Source organism: Ambystoma mexicanum, chromosome 6q (genome assembly GCF_040938575.1).
Source record: "Ambystoma mexicanum isolate Mex_15411 chromosome 6q, UKY_AmexF1_1, whole genome shotgun sequence".
Lineage (NCBI taxonomy): Eukaryota > Metazoa > Chordata > Amphibia > Caudata > Ambystomatidae > Ambystoma > Ambystoma mexicanum.
Window position 1 is genome coordinate 314814715 of NC_090937.1, and position 22197 is coordinate 314836911.

Consider the following 22197-nt stretch of genomic DNA (forward strand, 5'->3'; position numbering starts at 1 on the left):
GGCCCTGTTTGTGAGGGACCCCTATGCATCCACTCTTCTGCTGGACGCTCGCTTTGAGTTGGTGCGCTCTCCACAATAGAGATAACACTATCCTGTTCAGATTCTAGGTTAGAGGTGATGTATAGTTTGCCCTGAGCAACACTTTCACTTGGCTCATAGAAGATTACAACCACTGATTGGAAAGAAACGATCGTGCGCATGGGAGCGAACTTCACACATTGTTTGGTGAGGCCCAGGGGGTGGTAAGAATTCACTGAAATAGAAGGGAGAGGCCCGAGATCTAATGCGCTATGAGCACCCAGGGAATGTGAGACAGCCAATCAGCTTCGCACGTCGCAGACTATATTAACAAATGCAAACCCATGTTCGGGGGTCGTGGAGGGTGCCTATTACCACGGTGCCAATTTGTCAGCCTACCTTTGCCCCCCATCACCCCATGCCGAGTCCTTCATGCAGCTCACCCTCCTACCCCGCACAAATTCTGAATGCAGCACTGTGCAGGGCTAGTCTTCGCTATCCAGCCCCTTGCCGCAGCAACGTCCATGTTATGGAAAAGGAATTAGGACTCTGTTCAGACACCTGGCTTCTGTTACTACCTCATATGGACTTCAAAACGCTGCCTTGTTGTTTATTAGTACACCCCGATGGCCAATGAGATTGTAAAATCCAAGCTCATTGGCCCTCGCCCAGACCTTACCTGCACGAGAAGGATCCAATCTCCACGTCGCACAGAGTTCTTTCCGCGACTGTCCGCCATCAAAAGGAAGAAGGGGCTACGTGTAGTCCCTTTGACGTTTTCATGGTGGCCATTTAAAAAAAAAAAAGTTTTTTTCACCTTGATTTTAATGGCCGCCATGCAAAGGGAGAAAGGACTATGTGTAGTACCTTCTCCCCGATCCCTGGAGGCCATTTTTTGTGCTTTTATTTCTCGAGTCGGGACACAGTTGCAGCGCCGTTTCTCGACTCCAGAAAAACTGCAATTAGTACACCAGTACAGCGTGCCGGGGTACTAATGGCAATATGATCTTCATAGAGGGTCCATCACTGTTCGTTAAAACCCTCAGTTCGCTCAGGCTCCTAACTATGGCCATGGGGGCATTACCTAACCGGTAGTGGCACCCCTCCTCGGGTCACATTGCCTAAATAAGAACTTTCTCCTCTCCCTCACTGATTGTCTACCCGCATTTCAGGATTGTTTCTAGGCAATATAGCAGCAGCTAGCCCGCATCCACATCACCAGCCCTGCACTGCAACCCCACCCCAAGATAATACACTGATGGCTGCAGCATGTGGAAATGCACACCTGTTTCCCGCTATCCAGCACGTTCCCCACACAGCTAAAAACTGGAGTTTGTTTATATAATTATTAATGATGCCAGTCCTAGAATATGTTGGGCTTTAAATATAAACAAACGTTGCTTTTATTATAAAGTACTTACAGGTAATATACAGACATGGCCAAGTCGTGAACATTGCAGAAGATAATTCACCTTCATGATTACATATATTCAGTAAAAAAAAACGAGTCGAAGCCCAGTAAGGTGAAGCAATCTGATGCAATGAAGCCTAGTAAGGTGAAGCAATCTGATGCAATGAAGCCCAGTAAGGTGAAGCAATCTGATGCAATGAAGCCCAGTAAGGTGAAGCAATCTGATGCAATGAAGCCCAGTAAGGTGAAGCAATCTGATGCAATGAAGCCCAGTAAGGTGAAGCAATCTGATGCAATGAAGCCCAGTAAGGTGAAGCAATCTGATGCAATGAAGCCCAGTAAGGTGAAGCAATCTGATGCAATGAAGCCCAGTAAGGTGAAGCAATCTGATGCAATGAAGCCCAGTAAGGTGAAGCAATCTGATGCAATGAAGCCCAGTAAGGTGAAGCAATCTGATGCAATGAAGCCCAGTAAGGTGAAGCAATCTGATGCAATGAAGCCCAGTAAGGTGAAGCAATCTGATGCAATGAAGCCCAGTAAGGTGAAGCAATCTGATGCAATGAAGCCCTTGACATTCCGTGAACACTTCAGTCGAAGTGAAGTTAAGGTGCTAATTTAATGCCACTAAACCACTGAAATTTGGCAGGTGCTGGAAGCTGTGCCACCTTAACTATGAGGCCCACATTGCGCAGCCCTTGAGCACCCTGATGACCTCGCAAATAACATCACTGATATCACATATGACATTACTCATGGAGGGAACAGAAAAAGCATGGTATCTATGTCACTTTTATTTTAAATACCACGCAATTATGATTCGGGTTCAAATTGAATATGAATCTCATAAAATACATTAAAAAGTGCACCATGGGGTAAATAGGACTTCTTTAGCCCATGTAGTACTTTCATTGTACATACCTTGGTAGATATCCAATGTGATCCCAGTTCATAATTAAGTGGTATTTAAAAAATGGGAAATCATTCAAATGTTTCATATTTTTATTTGATCACCTACCTCATATGTGGTCCCTAAATGAGATGCTTAGCACCTGAATATTGTGCAAACATCTACCCCAATAGAAAGGAGTGGATGTTGAAATATTTATGCACCACCTTGGGCATTACAATTACATATAAATGATGATACTAGTATATCACCGGGGTAACTTACAGAGCAACCAAACTACGTGGTCTGACTTAAGTTTGCATTAAACACTTGGACAACATATCCTACCAATGAACTCATTACAACCGTTGTTGAATAAACACTGAATCAACTTCACGATTTACTGTCCGACACACTAACCTTAATGCTAGCATGCTCCAAGATATTTTTCTTGGGGGCTTCTGCATTACATTTCATGCCAAATACCTAAATTGGTCTCCCAGAACCTGCTGAACAACTGAGGTTCTTTTCAATTCCCTCCCTTTTCATTTTTTCACAGACCCTGTCCTCATGACTGTTAAGGGATAGACAAATAGCGACTGCCCCTCCCCCTGCTAATGGACAGGTGGAATGCCACTGAGAGCTCTTGCCCCTTCCCCCGGTCCAATATTGTTAATACTCTAAGCAGGGGCACGGACGATAAACACTGTGTGAGCTACAGATGGCAAGAATGACCACACAGACCGTAGAAACATACAAACACCCATTAGCCATGAAGCACATATACATTCACCATGAAGATACACAGACATTAGGTCAAATGTGTATTTATACATGAAGAACATCTGTGCAAGCACACACGTAGAAGTAAAATAACCTAAGTGATGCCTACGCTGAAGTATACAACAAAGACTATATGCTTGTAGATTGCTACTTATAAACGTGACAGTTCTGAGCAGCCATCTAATCCAAAATGGACACCACAGAATGGCTCAGAACCAGCTAGCACTTCCACGCTTCAAAAACACCTTACAAGGCTGAATTCACAAAACACAGGCACATTGGAAAAGCTTGCTTAGCACATAACATGATTCAATACTGAACCTCAAAGGTGGGGTGCAAGGAAGAGAATGGCCTCGTGGGAGGGGGACTTCTGCTTAGTAAGCCAGATGCCAACAATGACATTAAAATATAATACCAAAAAATAATTAATTAGCAGGGAATATACATTTTAGCAGTGCCCTTGCAAAGGTTTTTTTTTTAAACAAAAATTTGGCACAAGGCAGGGAACCGATTGGGAATACATGCCAACCAACCAGAAGCGAGGTGAGATAATGGTTTACTATTAACTGACCTTGTTACTGGACATTGTCTCCTTCAGTTCTCCAGGCCAATCATATCTGGCGGTAACCAGTGTTTTCCCAAAGCTAATTTTCGGAGGTCAGAACGATAATGTCAATAAGAGCGGAGGGGGTCGTCAAAGTAGGATGCTAGACAATGGGTGGAGTGGGTGTTCAATGCAAATAACTCAGCCAGTCAGTATAGTCTACGTGTCTAAACTATTGTTAATGCATGCATGGCTATTTAAGTCTCTTTTTGTAAAAGCGTAGCTGAGATCTCTTTCAAATTATATAGCTTTTTATTTGGGTTTGTTGCATGTGATTTATAATTAAAGCTTGCCTTGTTCGAGAGCTCCCAAAAAGGAAGAGGAGCTGGTTAGAAGTCAGTTATTGCATGGGTAGCATAATTGAAATATGGTATATGAGGCCAGCCCCTTTATAAGCTAATGGGCCTCATTCTAAGCTTGCCTGTCCGGTACCAATGGTACCCGTTAGCTTGCCATTACCGTTGTTACCGGATGGGCAAAATACGAGTTCTGCTCGTGGGTGCCTTCCCGACTGCCAGGACTGGCCTGACGGGCATACCGGCACCCGCAAGCAGAGCATGTCGGATGCGCCGGCACCATTCAGAATGGTGCCAGTGTATCCGACCTCCTCATTCCCATTGAGCCCTCTGGGGCTCAATGCGCAAGGGGAGAATGTTTTTCCGGCGCCCGTGAATGGGTAATTACCGGGTCTGGCGGGGCCATGATGACCCGGTAATTGCCCATTCATGGGTGCCGCAAAAAAATGTAAGTTTGGCAGCTTCCTGCCGGTTTTACCGGCAAGGCTACTGCCAAACTTGTAATGAGGCCCATTGTCTTAGAGCCGATAGTAGGGCTGGGGCAGATCAGTTGAACATTTGTGAATGGTGGTGGGAAAAGTAATGAAAAGTCAATACATTTTTATGTGTGGGAGGCACAGAAAGGTGTTGACAAGTTTAAGAAAGTTTTTAGTTGGGAGATTTGGAAGGTAAGATAGTTTTGTTGGGGAGATTGCCTTCGAAAGGCTAGCAGGGTTGGGGTGATGTCAGTTGAATATTTGTGGACATCTTTGGGAAACATAATGTAAAACGCTATTAGCAAGGTGAGTTATTTATAGAAATGTGATGTTTGTTTTATTTTGGACTGTTCTTAAGTATGCTTGAAATAACACATACGAAGTTGGTATGCTTACAGATGCAGTCAGTGTTTTAGATGACCAGCAAGGCTATTTGAGAAGCCATACACACAGACACATGTGGACACAGGATGAGGAGAGCTTTTCTTTGTGAGTGCCGATTTTGATTGGGTAACAATAATGCATGAAATACGAGCCATGTAAAGCTCCTATATTGGCTAATATTGAGATATAATGTGAAGTGATGAAGTGTGCTTGTTTTGGGTGATAGGTAGTGGCTGGTGACTTAGATGCAGAGACAGCAGAAGGATTGACATAGTGAATAAAATGATGATGTATCCCTTGTTTTCTTTTGCTATTTGGTGTGATCTTCGGCACAAAAAAAGAAGGGAGTAGTTTGGGAAGTGTACAAGGGAGGGTTGAAGCACATGATGGATGGGCTGTAGGTTTTGAAGTAGGATTGTAGGCATGGACGAGTAATGTGGACAGGACAGTGGCACAGAGGTAAGATGTAGTAAGGGTTGGATTCTGCAATGGATTTGTAACAAGATAGTGAGTAGCTGGCATAGGTGTGTGTGTGTTTATAAAGTGTATTTTGTAGATATAGAAGAAAAAAGGACTTAAGAATGGTTGTGATGACATGTTTTGAGAAATGTATCAGTCACGCAGGGCTTTAAGTGGGCAAGGGCCCAGCCCTAGCAGTATCTAAATATTGCCCTTGAACCTGGGCTCATCGAACTGACTTCCTTTATCAACGTTTTTATAAATATATGAGTAATAAAGTTGTTTTTGTCAGTGGATGCCACCTTTGGTGACGGTTGGATTGCAAGCATCAGTTAATGGAATTTGAGATTAGGTGGTTTTCAAACAAGCAAGGGAGATGAAAAGAGAATATATTATTTGATTTTTCCCACACATTGTATTTGTCCATATGGCACCTATAATTGATGAATGAATAATGGATTTCTATTTAAGAAGAAGTACGGGAGTGTATGGGTTATTGACCCCTTTTGATTTGATGACTGTTTTATGTATGGATAATTCTGTAATGGGGCAATTGTTGACTATATGTGAAAAGAAAAAATAATATGAGGCTGGGGAACCCAAAGGAAACACACCAAACACCGTTTACAAAGGAACATACAAAGTACTTTATTTTAAGGTCAAGCAATAACAAAGTCAAATGACAGGTCAGATAGCTATCGGCCCTCAGTGCAACACAACGAACTTCAACGGGGTTCGATGTATTCAGTGAGAGACTGTACATTGGGACATTCAGGCTTTTATATATTTCTCCAGCCTGTTGTCCAACCCCTTCACGGGTTAACCATTGCATGAATGTGTAACAGGTCTAGGGTCTCTGCCAGGTCAACTCTAATTTATTCATTAGTATGTTCATAGATCAGTTCCGTTGATACAGGTAATCCATTTACATGCAGGTCAACAGAAGGACACAGTCTCAGTTCACGACCCTAACAAGTGGCCTGCAGGCAAGTTATACATTAGCTGTACGGAGGTCATGCCAACCAGGTTCTATTTGGAATGGCATCGTCCACCATTTTGATGTTCAGGGTGACTTTTACACAGCAAGAGAACCTAAAATGGCGGTTTGATTCAAGATGGCGACTTACATCAATTTCTAAGGTCAAGACCTTGCTGTAGAGAGTTATTCGCATACAGTTTTATGCGACTTGACATAGGCCAATATACATACAATCGTTTACACTAGGAGGCATAATTTAATATCCAGTTTGACAAACCCTCCTTTTGGCCTATGCCAAGTGCTAAGACTACTTCTGATCTCCTTGCAAGTAACTCCATACGTCATCGTCCATACACCCTGAATCGCTGTCAGAGATATCTATGGCCATCAGGTCGTTCACTAAGATCTCATTTAACACATACTCCTTGGAAGTTTTATCCGGGGCATATACTTTGTGTCCTATCGTACCTATCGCCTGAGCACAACATCCACCTAGCATCGAACATATACTAGGCAGACTTTGGATACAACAACAAAGGAATAGCAGAACTCCCAAAATGATCAACAAAACTGAAAGTACCTTCCAACCCCAAGATCACATGAAATCCCAAAACCAAGCACTAAGATTCCAGTTCCCCTCAGGAACATGCACTTCTGAGCTAAGGACGTGCAGATTCTGAATTGCTTTGAAAATGGTTGGAGAGGAGTCTGGAACAAAAACACAGCAAGCGGACCCCACTAATTTACATACTCCACCATGTTCAGCCAGAATGACATCTAATGCCATTCGGTTCTGGAGTGCTACTAATCTTATCGCTTTCTGCTCTAATGTCATGTTACAGAGTATATCTGTGGTCCGGTTGATGGTTCTCTCCATTACTCTCGCTAGTCTCCTGATGTCTTCGGAATTTGCTATCTGCCCCCAAAATGGCACAACTGATTTCGCTATATCTCCCATCACTTGTGCGGGGGTATCACCATTCTCGTCCCGTCGTGGACGAGCCTTTGAAACTTCCAAAGTACTTGCTATGAATACCCCAGGTAACAGGATCCCTAAATAACAGGTTCCCTGCCAATCCCTGGGTAACCATGGAAATGCTACATTACCGCAAACGAAATAGACAGGCTCGCCCACATACAAAGGTCTGTCTTCCCAGTCAAATTTGCAACGTTGGCACAGCCTTTAAAATCTCCCATTGACCGGGTACCATTCCTCTGTATGCAGAAAGAAACTGAATCGGGGCTATGGTTAACAGAGTAAGAAGGAGGCACGGCATCCTTATTGCCATTTCAGAGCCATTTTAAAGGAAACTAAAGATTGGAAAGGACGGGATAGTCTATCAGAAGGCCTAATAGAAGCAACGTTGGGTTTGCTCCTATTTGCGAAAAGCGAGCATCCCAGGGGAGTCAGAACACGCTTCTCAAAATCATTTAAATTAGTTCCATCAAAGTTCCCTGAGATGCTATCATTCCATCGGCCAAAGAACAGTGCTCTGAGAGAGGCATAACAAGCAGTCGTCAAAGGTAAGGGATGAATATACCAACTTAGCCCCTTATCCCCATGTTGCGGTAAATGTGAACAGACCCAACAATTGGTTTTGTTAAAAATGGCATGTGTTGAATTCATAATTAACATTATAGTATTATTGTGATACTTCTGTCTATGCTGAGAGTCCCTATGTGACAGAGTATGCAGGTGTACAAAAGGAGTAAAAACAGTAGGTGCAATTTCAGTTGGCAAAAAAGGCTCTAGAGGATAAATCTCCTCGATGTACCAGAATCCTAAAGCAGTTACTATAAAAGTCCCAATTATTAACATCAAAACACAGTAATACGTTTTCAGGGCCCAGGCACATTGTTCATTGTCCAAGTTGGTCACCCCCTTATTTACAAGTCCAATACGGGCAGTAGTGGTGGCAGGCATCGCAGTTTTCGGATGGAAACCCCAATGTTCGTTGCTGGCGACCCCCCGGTCGCGCGGATTCTTAGTCCTTCCCCAACCCTAGCCGTCAGAACCCCCTTTCTCAAATTTGGGCAAAAAGGCAAACCCTTGACGATTCTTTCTTTCTTTCGAATGCATAGTCGAACTGTGCTGTAGGTCTATTTTCTCTGTCAAAGATTATATCTGGTGGTTCCCGGTACTGTTTGATCCGGAAATAAGGTAACGTCACTCCCTGGGGGAAGCAACGTATTAGAGGCAAAGGAAGTTGCAGAATTTGAAGCAATGGCTTCCGGAAATGACTTTTCCAAAGAGTGTGGAGACAAAATGGACGGTTCCCCAAGCCCCACGGGCTCAGAGAGATTCTCCAATTCACTCACAGTGCTATTTGCTGCTTCAGGATCATTGATTGCAGCGTTAGCGAGGGGTTCTGTTTCTTCTGTAACGTGCGGCATCGGGTGAGGAAGTTTCTTGACATGCGTCGCGTGTATCCAGTTCTTCTTTCCAGCCACCCGCACTGCCGTTTGGGTGACCAACAAGACCTGAAATGGTCCCCGCCAGCGAGGCGCGAGGCAAGAGGACCGTTCGTATGCTCTCACCAGGACCCAGCTTCCAGGCTGAATGTTGTGTCCTGGGCCTTCAAAACGTACAGGTAAAGCTGATCGTACCTGATGATAAATGAAATACAGATTTTTGGTCAACTGGTTACAGTAGTCTGAAAGCAATACATTCTCAACATTTCTCAGTGCTTTAGGTTTCAGAAGACCCCAAATATTGGCAGGTCTCCCCATCACCACCTCAAATGGAGAGAGCCCAGTCTTAGTTTGAGGGGTAGTGCGCATGGCTAATAACACGATCGGTAAGGCGTCCGGCCATTTTAGTTTGGTACCGGCACACGTTTTAGCAAGTTTGTTCTTTAGGATACCGTTATGTCTCTCCATCAACCTGGCACTTTGAGGATGTCTAGCTGAATGAAATCGCTTACCAATATGTAGTGCCATACATATCTGTAAAATTACAGCAGCAACAAAATGTGGACCATTGTCCGACCAGATGACTCTTGGCAACCCAAACCGCGGGAAGTACTCTTTTATCATAATTTTTGCAGTGGTCATGGTTGTAGCATCTTTGACAGGGAAAGCCTCAACCCATTTACTGAAGGCGCAAATGACCACAAGGACATATTTTAAACAATTGCACCGCTCCATCTTAATAAAATCAAAATGTATCACTTCAAATGGGACAGAAGGAGGCCCAAAGCTAACCCTTGAAGTTACCGTCCCCTTCCCCACATTGTGCTGTAGGCAAATCATGCAATTTTGGACACAATGCTGAGCAATTTTCGAAATCTTATCATTAACCCAGACTTTCTCTAACATTTTCGTAATCTGTTGAGCACACACATGTGTGGTACCTTGTGCCATAGTAACCATCATGACTATGTAAGCATTAGGAAGTAACCATTTCCCTTCAACTGTGTCCACCCAACACCCGTCATCATCTAATTTCCCCAAGCCTTCAGCCCATTTCTTAGATTCTTCCATTGTGGCATCCACTTGGATATCCCGCACAGACCCAATATCCTCGGCAATCACATAGACATCCCTAATTTCTCTTAGAGCATACATTTCTGTGCAAAGATCTGTGGCAGTTTGTCTGGCTATCTGATCAGCAAAAGCATTCCCTTTTCCTACATCGTCTGTGATCTTGAGATGCGCTGCGCATTTCATGATCGCTAACTGACTAGGGAGCGCGAGCGCCAAGAGCAATTGTACTATCAGGGGGCCATGCTGAATCTTGGTCCCATGTGAAGTTAGAAACCCTCTCTCTGACCAAAGTCTCCCAAAGTTGTGAGCCACCCCGAAAGCGTACTGACTGTCAGTATATATATTCACTGTTATCCCTTCGGAAAGCTCACAAGCTCGGGTTAATGCTATAATCTCTGTGGCCTGCGCGAAGTTATGTGGAATTCGCTTGGTCTCTACAACCGTGCTCAATGTAGTGACTGCATAAGCAGCTGTGGATGTACCATCCGGAAGTTTGAAACAGGAGCCATCACAAAATAGCTCTCCTTGCGCATTATCCAAAGGAGTGTCCTTAAGATCAATTCTGCCCTTTGTTTCATGTTCAGTAGTATACAGGCAGTCATGTGACTCATCATCACCGCAAACAGTATTTTGCGGGAAAGGTAGGAGTTCAGCCGGATTAAGAACACAACACCTCCTAATTTGTATGTGGGGAGCAAATAAAATTAACTCATATCTCGTCAATCGTGCGGAAGTGAGGTGTTGCGTTTGGGTTTTGTTCAATAGAACATCTACAGAGTGAGGCACCATCAGGGTTAGATCATGGCCTAGAACCATTCCCTCACTCTGTTTTACAGATGCAGCAGCAGCAGCGACAGCTCGCAAACATCTTGGCAAAGCGCATGCGACAGGATCAAGGGCGGAAGAGTAGTAGCCGCACGGCCTATTCTTCCCTCCATGTTCCTGCGTTAATACAGCCAAAGCACATCCATCACATTCATGCACAAACAACACAAAGGCCTTGTTGTAATTTCGTGTACCCAAAACCAGTGCAGAACATAATGCAGTCTTGAGAAGCTCAAATGATTGTTGATGTTCCGATTTCCATGGCAATGGCGAAGAAATGCCCTTCTTTGTCAAAGCCAACATCGGTTTTATCACTAGTGAAAAGTTTGGGATCCATAACCTACAGTAAGAAGCCATACCTATTAAGGCTCTGACTTCCTTCTGTGTACTTGGGACAGACATGCCAGAAATGTGTTTTATTCTTTCAGGTGTCAATCTTCTTCCCTCCTTTGACAGGAGGTAGCCTAAATAGGCGACCTCCTGGCAACAATATTGAAACTTTTTAAGCAAAGCTTTGTGACCATGCTTAGCTAGATGGATGAGCAACAATGCAGTGCACTCTTTACAAGAGCTCTCAGAATCTGCTGCTAAAAGCAAGTTGTCAACGTACTGAAGCAGTGTACAAGTAGGGGGTAATTCAAAAGTATCAAGCTGTTCTTTCAAGGCCCTACTGTAAATTCTAGGACTCTTGGTGTAACCTTTAGATGCACGAGTAAATGTGAACGAGCGTCCCCCTAAGGTGAACGTGAACAAATATCTACTGTCCTTGTGTATAGGAATACTGAAGAAAGCATTCTTCATGTCCACAACACTAAAGTAAGTAGCCGTAGCTGGAATCATGGTTAATATCGTCGTTACATCAGGCACAATTTGAAATTGTGGAGCGACAACTTTATTGATGGCACGCAAATCAATTATAAAATGAAACAGAATAGCATTATCGCCTTTTTTGTACACAGGTAGGATCGGACTATTGCACAAACTTCCCGTAATCTCCTCAATCACCCCACGATGCACAAAATCAGAAACAATGCTCTTCAAAGCTCGCTCACCTTCAACCGAGATCTTATACTGCGGAATACGTGGCAGCTTAATACCATGTTTCAAGACTATTCTAACAGGCTCAATCTGTAGAACACCGACATCATTGTCGTCAGCCGCCCACAAACACGCCGGGACATTACTAAATTCTGGTGGCAAAGGTCTAGTCAAGAATTGTGAAACAGAAAACTGCTGTGGTGAAATCGTCAAACGCACTCCATCAGGTGAACAATAAATTATTGCATTTAATTTCTTCAACAGATTCAACCCCAACAAATTCTCTCCACAATTCGAAGTCAAAAGAAAGGGACAATGGTCCGCAAAGGGACCCAAAGAAATAGGTACCGGCGAAGAAACTGGACAAATGACTGGTGTGCCAGAAAACCCTACGGAGACATTGGTTTGCCCTGACAGTGGAATGTTTGGAACCCGAGAATGATCAATGGAGTACTTTTGTGCTCCAGTGTCTATCAAGAACTGATGCTTCCTATTTCCCACTACCATTTCAACGTAGGGACCTTTCTGACTAACGGGAATAGGTGTAGGTTCCAAACCCTGCTTCGGGCAATCCTAACGAAACACAATATCATCAGAAGGAAGCTCCTCAGAGAGGTAAGCAGCAGAAGGGTGATCGAATATGTTTCTAATATCCACACTCGAAGTCTGATTGTCCTGTGAAAAAGGTTGCTGAGGATCCTGTGAAAACTGACCTCTACCAGGGCCCCCCAACCCCGGGGCGACCTTATTCGACCTCTGTCGAAGGACGGGGCATTGTGCACGCCAATGACCCTCCTGGTGACAATAGGCACACTGGTTAATGTTCACAGGACCCAAGGGCACATTCCCTTGTGGAACATACTGACCTCTAATCTGCGAACTACCCCCTCTGGGGCCTCTAACAATTTGTTGTAACAATACGTTAGTCTTTAAGTCTCCTCTTCTCTTTTCTACTCTATCTTTTTCATTATTGACACGGTTCTCGTAGTACTGAGCCATGAGCAGTACTTCTGATTGGGATTTTGCCTGCCAAGCGCTCTCGGAAGACATAATCTGTGACTGGATGTCAGGCAGCAGACCACGCACAAATTTGTCCACAAATAACCTTTTCCCAGATTCTGTGCCTAAATCCTGTCCACTGAAGTCCGAGAATACTTGTTCAAACCGATTAAAGAATTCGGTGGCACCCTCAGATTTTCCTTGGACACAGGCCGTAACCTTGTCCCAAATAATTCTTTTTTCGGGAATTATAGTTTTTAATTTCGCAATGATTTTGTCAGGCAAAGTTAGTATCACCTGAGGCAGTCTCTCACCAGCTGGCCTTTCCCCGTCAAGCCTAGTTATATTAGCCCACGTATCTCCCAACCAAGGTGCATCATATATTGTTCTAACCTGCTTCCCCAAATCTACGGGCAGGAGTACAGGGAATAACAAGTCAATATCGCCTAGGGTGAACACTGAGGACTGCAAAACGAACTCTATCTCTTTATAGAATCCTGTTGGATTTTTCCTAATGTCGGGAATAGATTGCCTAATAGTGTTCACTTCTTGTCGCGAAAATGGGACATGAACAAACTGTGATACATAATGTGCAGGAATGACCACAGCAGCTATACCTGCTGCAGCATTAGCGGCAATCTCAACTTTTGAGACAAATGTCGGAGGTACCTCTCTCATAGGCAACTGAGATATAGGCAACTCCGAACGCTTACTAAGCAACAGAGCTAAGCCGAGCGCTAAGGCAGTCGAAGAAGTGTCAAGTGAAACAGCTCTCTTATAAATACCTAGTAACTCTGGGGGACAACTAACCTTCTTCCTCACACATTCATCCTGCAGGTACTCTACCATTACCTGAATCACCTTCCTCTGCATTTCTAGCGTATATTGACTATATGTGTCATATACCTCAACCGGAGTTATCGATAAATCCGAAATCCATCTAATCGCATCTCTTGTACAAATTTGTGCTTCCTCAGATGCCCATTTACGACACGGAAGACATTGTTTCTGTACATAAATACTCTCTTCTTCATCATCCTCATTCCGTAACTTCTCCAAATCTCTCCTATGCTCAAACAACCTGTCGACATGCTCATGTACTTTCTCCACAGTATCTCTGGATAGTGCTAAAGTATTCAGATCCCTCAGCCCTTGTGGGAGATCCACATTATTTAATTTATCCCACATTACACACAAATGAATCCCTAAATCTTCAATAAAAACATTTTTCTCAGGAAAGTTATCCATATTAGACAGTGTGGCAAAAACATTAGCTCAATCATCTCTCTCCATACAATGCTTAGCCCATGCAAACAAATACCGCTTTTTATCTGTAGGGACAGTATTACGAGTAACAACCTTTGACCCCACACCCCGATCAACTATAGTCGGTACAGAACCACTCGGGAGTGGAGGTGCAGGCAGATTCAATGGAGGTGTTATTACTGGTGCAATGGGAAGAGGTAGTAGAGCAGGCGGAGGAACAACAGCTGGAATAATAGGAACAACAGGTTGAGCAGGGAGAGCAGGAATAACAGCAGGAAGAGGCAAAGCAACAGGAAGAGGATCATACGGAGGTGGTGCAGAGGCACCAGGCCTTCGCTCATTTAACAATTTGTCGAGAAACTCATCAGAAACATGAAGGTCTTTAGAAGGATAGATTTTCTGAATACCGAGTGAGAAAGCCCTATCCATATTCTTAACTGACTCAGACTGTTTGTCCTGATCATATAACAACGCCTTTTCAGCGTTCGTTTTATGACGGCGCACATTTTTTCCCTAGTCTTAAGCTGCTGCAACGCTTTTTTGTTCCAATTCTGTAGAACATCAAATGCCGCAGGTCTGGCCTTTTTCTTTAACAAGACGACTCTAAATATTCAATACGAGGGATCTCAAAACCACCATTGATTGGCCACTGAAGTTCGGAGGCATGTCTGGTTTGTCTGTGCCAAATATCATTAAATACTACACTTCCAATGCCATGTTTCCAATACATAGTAAACGCCGGCGACCCCTCCTGTGGTGCCGGGCGGCTAAATTCCAAAGATTGTCGATCGCTGCGAAAAAATGCCCTAAAGCAGCTAAACAATATCCAGGGCATTTCTCAAAAACTTGGTGTAACCTGGTCAATAATTGTGTCTGCAGATAAAATGCGCCAAATTCAAATTGTCAGGGTTAAATTAAGAGTTGGGTCACAAATCACCTGACCACACCTAAGGAGGACCGTACGGTTTATCAAAGAACTTACCTAAAAAGTTTTACCTTGTGTTTGGTGATTTCGGCAAATCTGCCCGCCTCAAAAGTGGACCCTCGTCAAGATGCCGTCCCAGACCGCACTACTATCATCCAGGGTTCGGATCGTGCAGCGCTGTAGAGGTGTCGCGTCTCGTTCAGTCGGGCGCGTAGTATCACACCTCCGATCCCGGTCCGATAGCATGCGTCAACCTTCAATGTTCCAGCATCAATCTTGAGGGTCCCTATTCGGGCGCCAACTGTGAAAAGAGAAAAATAATATGAGGCCGGGGAACCCAAAGGAAACACACCAAACACTGGTTACAAAGGAACATACAAAGTACTTAATTTTAAGGTCAAGCAGTAACAAAGTCAAATGACAGGTCAGATAGCTATCGGCCCTCAGTGCAACACAACGAACTTCAACGGGGTTCAATGTATTCAGTGAGAGACTGTACATTGGGACATTTAGGCTTTTATACATTTCTCCAGCCTGTTGTCTAATCCCTTCATGGGTTAACCATGTGTAACAGGTCTAGGGTCTCTGCCAGGTCAACTCTAATTCATTCATTAGTATGTGCATAGATCAGTTCCGTTGATACAGGTAATCCATTTACACGCAGGTCAACAGAAGGACAAGGTCTCAGTTCACGACCCTAACAAGTGGCCTGCAGGCAAGTTATACATTAGCTGTACGGAGGTCATGCCGACCAGGTTCTATTCGGAATGGCATCGTCCACCATTTTGATGTTCAGGGTGACTTTTACACAGCAAGAGAACCTAAAATGGCGGTTTGATTCAGGATGGCGACTTACATCAATTTCTAAGGTCAAGACCTTGCCGTAGAGAGTTATTTGCGTACAGTTTTATGCGACTTGGCGTAGGCCAATATACATACAATTGTTCACACTAGGAGGCATAATTTAATATCCAGTTTGACATATAGAGCAGGTGCCCCCCTGCCTTCCCAAGAATAAACACAATTACGCAATCAGAAAGAATACATTTGAAACTGCACCTTAAAATCTCCTGGAAACGCAGCTGGCACAAAGAATAGTTGGTTTTGCTACACAATTAGGGACAGAAGAGGCATTAGCTTTCACAATTAGTGTGTCTTTGAAAATAGAATAGACTAGGTGGCATCTTAGTGTGTACCAAGGAGGAGGGACTCAAGACACTGGTAGGGCAGTATTTCTGTAGCTAGTGATGATGTTGCAGCGTACCCATATGTCAAAATGTTATGTGCCAGGCATGCACCAGCCATCGGTAGGCAGCAAATAAATGCAGAACAAATGGGTCCTGCAGAGGAACAGAAGTTGCCATATTAAATTGCACCAGCAGCAGAGAATTGAGTGCTGCTACTTTCAGAAAAACCCAGTTAAGCACGCTTGAACAAATCGGGGAAAATGCTGTAGCCGGCTAAATGGTAGCTACATTAAAAGCAATGTCAACAGCCCAAGGGCGTTGGAACAAGACATTATTGTGTGTGGTCAGCTGTCAGATAAATGGATTTGCAGAGAAACAGCTAACTGTTTCAAGTTCATGGAATGAACTGGGCATGCCAGGAAGTTAGAAGGAGTTGGCAGATTAAGGCATGACAGAAGAAGCAAGAAGTGACTAAAGAAAAAAACAACTAATTGCAGTGATAAGATCTTAGCAGGGAAAAAGCAGGATGACCGACAAAATAATTATTCATAAATATGTCAAGAGCAGGATGGCGATAACAGATTGCGAACAAGGCCTTTAACCTCGGCGACTCATGGCACGGGAGGTAATATGAACTATTAGATTTAATACAAAAAGGCGATGGACTTGTCTCTCTCGCTCTCTCACCTTCATAAATGTGTCATCATGCAGCCAGGTCCTGGATAGTGTGACCACATTCTGACCGATGAAGCACATATTTCTTTTTTCACTGCAGAAGTAATTTAGGGCCTACATTTAATTGCCAGATATGATGAGGTAGCACCTTTTAGGGGAAGGTCCATGGGTGGGATTTTGGATACGGATTGTCCACTCCGTAGTTGTACACATATAAGATTCCATATGTAGCTTAGTAGAGGGAGCCAATTACCAGGAGCAATAGGTTTTCATAACTAAACTCCTGTTTTCTGTTCAAACTTTGGAGAATGTTGGAGTGAGAGCTTAGCTTTTATCTTGCTTTTTCCCCAGTCTATTGTAGTTAACAGGTTACCTTGCATTTGGCATACTACTCTCACTCTGTGTTGTCTCTTTTTTGAAAAATACCAGTAAGAGGGCTATTTGGCCTGTGACCTCTGGTTTCATTTGGTATCAGAGTTCAGTTAAGGGCTGTGGATTTTTGGGGTGCCCTACCACCCTCCTTTTGAGCAGCGGATCATCTTGAATTGTTAGCTAGTTATTAAATGTTTGACATTACTCAAAACTCTGATAAGGTAGCAGTCATTAGTGTACTATCCAAAATTACAAGATTATACATAGTGTACTTCTATGGTGCATGTTGCAGTCCTTGCCTATGTTTATATATGATTAGGTTTCTGTATTAACAACAACACTCCATTACAATGGTTTTAGATGAGCACATTCTTTAATAGATTAAGTAGTTCATGATAGGTCTCCCGATCACCCCTGACATCTTGTTACAAACAATATAAACACAACTCCTTGTGGGGACTTTTCATAAAAATGTATTTCACATGTGATGTCATCAATGACATTTGTGATGTCATCTTTGATGTCCTGGGTGTTAGTCTTAGCAGTGCACGATGTTGGCGCGAGTTATGGTTGCTTAGTTTACCATAACTGGCAAATTTCTGGGGTCTTTCGGTTTTACTTGTAACCACAACGTCCCTTTAACAACGGTTTTTCATTGAATTTCATAGGTTTTTATTAGTGCAACTTAATCATAACGTCCCTTTAATAAAGTTTTTTCATTGAATTTCATAGAGTTTTATTAGTCCAACTTAACCATAATGTCCCTTTAACAAAGTTTTTTTTAGTGAATTTCATAGGTTATTATCAGTACAACTTAACCATAACATCCCCTTAACAAAGTTTTTCATTGAATTTCATAGGTTTTTATTAGTACAACTTAACCATAATGTCCCTTTAACAAAGTTTTTTCATTGAATTTCATAAGTTTTTATTAGACCAACTTAACCATAACGTCCCATTAACAAAGTTTTTCAGTGAATTTCAAAGGTTTTTATTAGTGCAACTTAACCATAATGTCCCTTTAACAAAGTTTTTTCATTGAATTTCATAGGTTTGTATTAGTCCAACTTACCCATAACGTCCCTTTAACAAAGTTTTTTCCATGCCTTTCATGGGTTTTTACCAGTGCATGATATTTTCCTACAACGTACTAATATCATACTTAACGAATATAGCAATATTTGTGTCCAATTTACAAAGTGTCACCTTAAAACACTGCCATTTCCAACCTTCTAGAATCATTTTTAACACTTCTATACACGTTTTGCAACTATTTAAACTAGTTTTGCATCTGTAGATGTCTACGATCTGACTTCATTGCGGACCTTCCTGACAGTGCCACATGACCATACACTGGCACGCGAAATGATGGCGTGTCCAAGAACCGGTTTTCACTTCACAATAAGATCCATGCCTTGCGGGAAGTTCAGAACTGCATTTTCTGCTGATCTAGGAACTTTTAACTTCAAAATGTCCATTGCACAGCTCCAACTCCTATTCCTACTCATTATCCATTAACAATCTAGTACACAGAACATACTTTTAGCAAAACTGCTATTTATCTTAAAATGGCATCAGCTAATGCCATCCCTCCTCCCCAAGAGCCACCACCACTGCTTTAATCAAGGAGCATGAGAAACACTGCCCCCTACCTTAAAAATAACACTCAGGCAACATTTTCCCATGTCCACCTAGCCCTCCATATTAGTGTTTGGTTCCTTTTCCCTCATTTTCCTCCCCACCTTTTGTTCTTATCTCTCCTGCCAAAAAAAAAACAAACATCCAAAAACAACAAAAGAAATGTTCCTTTAGGAACCACCTTTCACAGTTAAAAAATAGAACTGAAAAAAACGTATAGACCCCATCTACTTTATATTTCTCAGTAAAGTACATAGACTCAATAAGCTTTTCTAACATTTCCATTTGCATTTTGTGTTATACTAATGGGAATATTGTGGCCTTCATCCTCCATTCCAGGGACTGGAAAAGTGGAAACTAGCCCGGCAGCCCAAGTTATCAGCCCAAGCGAAGCAAGGGTGGATAATGAGGTCGCTGGACCATTATCCCCCCATTCCAGCCCCTGTAATGGGTGATGAAGGCTTTTAGCACCCTAGGTTCCCAAAGCGGGAATCCGGGGTGCTAAAAAATATAATTTTCCTTCCTACACCGGGACGCCTGCAACGTCCCAGTGTAGGGAGGAAAATCCTTTTCCAAGATGGCCACCATGGAAACGGAAGGCGGGGTTCCATACAGGGCCCCTCTTCACTTTCCATGGGAGCCTGCAGAAGGCAAAAAGAGAACTTTATGACCATATTACCACAAGCAAATTTTTCTTCCTTTTCAAAACGATCCCAATTTCGAATAACTTTACCACAAAGCCAGTCCCAGGTAGACATGGCCACTTTATCACCATGTTTTGTCCCTCGTGGTCATGGCCAGTAGCCAGATTTTCCGGATCATGACCTTATTCCATGACCCACACAATCTGGCCACTGCCCATGGCTACAGGCTACCCCTCAGTCACCAAAGGTATATCACTATTTTATGTCCCTACATTATGACACCTGTCAAAAATCAACACACTGGCACATTTGCAAAACCATGCTTTCAGGTCCTTCTCAATGCTCCTTACACAAGTTTTCTGGAAATCTACCCATGTTTCATTTTTTCAAAAGTGTCAAATGTATGCACATACAATCATCATATAAACTAGCCCCCACTTGGCAAAATCCATTCAGACTTTACGAAAACATTTATATCTAGATCTATGATCTTTTTGAAAACCTTTGTGTAGATTTGTCAAATGGCACCACATTTATAAGCTTTTACAATATTTTGATACCCCTCTAATTCTGCCCCCTCTTGACAAAATCCCACCAAACGTTGCAAAAACATCTATATCCAGATCTATTATCAGTTTGCCAAATTAAGTGTAGATTCGTCAAATGGCACCTCATTTACAAGCCTTTAATTTATTTTGAGACCCCCCTCTAATTTTGCCCCCTCTTGACAGAATCCCACCAAACTTTGCAAAAACATTTATATCTATGTGTATTATCAGTTTGCCAAATCAAGTGCAGATTCGTCAAATGGCACCTCATTTATAAGCCTTTAATTTATTTTGAGACCCCCCTCTAATTTTGCCCCCTCTTGACAGAATCCCACCAAACTTTGCAAACACATTCGGGGTCAGGTCAGAAATAAAATTGTAAAATTCCACGCAGTTTCATTAAGTGACGCCAAAGTTATAAGCCATCCAAGAACTGCTTTTCACCAACCCTGTAATGCAGAGGTGTCTGCAAACTTCACAGGACCGTTTGAGAACATCCAGACTGTTCACAGATTTTCACAGCAAAAACATACCTATTTTTTGCTTCTTGCAGCCATATTCCATCCCATCCGCATCACCCCTCACCTCCCCCGAGATTATTTGATAACTTTGACAAGTGCAATGTTGTGTTTTTTAATATGTTTTTGCCGCGATGTGTGCGGACACCGGCGCTGTCTACGACTCCAAGATGGCGGGTGGTTCCAAAAATCTGATGCACCTCACACTTCACTCCAACCAATCAGCGAACACGTCGTGTGTCTGCGGACATGACACAATCCGATTATCCAAGCGGACATAGATATCACACATTTTTTTAGACCTACTTTTTGGTTGTTTTAAAAAAAAACGACTGGACGGATTTTCACCAAATTTATAAAAGCACCATTTTGGGACCAAGACGCGGTTCCTACCGCAAATTTGGTGAAAATCCATCTAGCGGTTTGGGCTGTAAGCGCGACAGAACCTTTTCTCCATTCAGTCTATGGGGAAAAAAGAAATATTTGGACCCCCTATAACTTTGCCCCCCTTTGACCAAACCTCACCAAACTTTGCAAACAAATTCAGAGTGGGCCATATACTTTTTTTTTGCAAAGTCTGGTGAGGATTCCTCCAGGGGGAGCGAAGCAATAAGCAGCCCAAAAAGTGTTCTTCCTATGGGATGAGCAACTTAACCATAACTACATGGCCGCTACCGCAGGCCATGTAATATGAAGAAAGAGTGAAGAGAAGTAAACCCAGAGTGAGTAGAGATAATGTTGGGTATGTGCAAAGAGAGGGAAGCATGATTGAATATATGGACGCAGAGGGATATAATGCTATGGTTTAGCAAGGTTATGACCACAGATGGGGGAGGCAACACCAAATGCACACATATATATATTACCACAATATCAGACAATAGTACTACAATACAAGCATAGCACCATATTAAGTAACAGTAACCAGATGCCTTGCTAGCACAACATAAGGGCACATGGAGAGAGAATAAATGTGACACATATAGTATATTTGAAGCATTTCGAAATCACAGAGTAGGGGATACAAGAAACAAAATGCACACAGTATAATATTCAGTTGTTAGGGCCTGCAATGAGGGGCTGTGTGAAAAAGCAATATTCAGGTTGGAGATACATCTGCTAGCACAAGGAAGCAACATATAAGAGTAAGTAACAAAATATTTTGTATACATGAAGAAACAATGTTTTCTATCCTGGATTAAAGGGTACTATATTCTTACATGGCCTTATTAAAATATAGTTTATTAATGTATTTGGAAGGAACAACATAAGAAAAAATAAGTACTTGTAGATGCGAAGGAGAAGTGAATTGAGATAAAAGGTAGTTAATAGTGAAAACAATGGGAGTGTGAGCATTTCTCTTTTGGTCTCTATTAATTATTTTAATTAATGATAATAATTAATGAATAATTATGAATCTCTATTGAAGGAAGGGAGACACAAGTGAATAAAGGTAAAAGGCTAATGAGGAGTATAGTGGTTTTAAATTAATAGTATGTTTAGTATATTACAATTTACACAGGTAAAGTATGCTATTTAGAAGGTGGCCATCCAACATTATAGGTGAATTATTTCTATCAGATGCAGAAAATTAAGGAGACATTGGGAGAAAAAGTGTAGTAATATGTTTTGGTATGGCATGACATGTTTATATTAGATCTTTAAAATATATAAATGCTTGATGAGGGGAAAATGTATTGATTGTGTCTTAGAAAAAGGGACAGAATGTGTTATATTATAAAAGTGATAGGCAAACTTGTATGCTCATATGTCACACCCG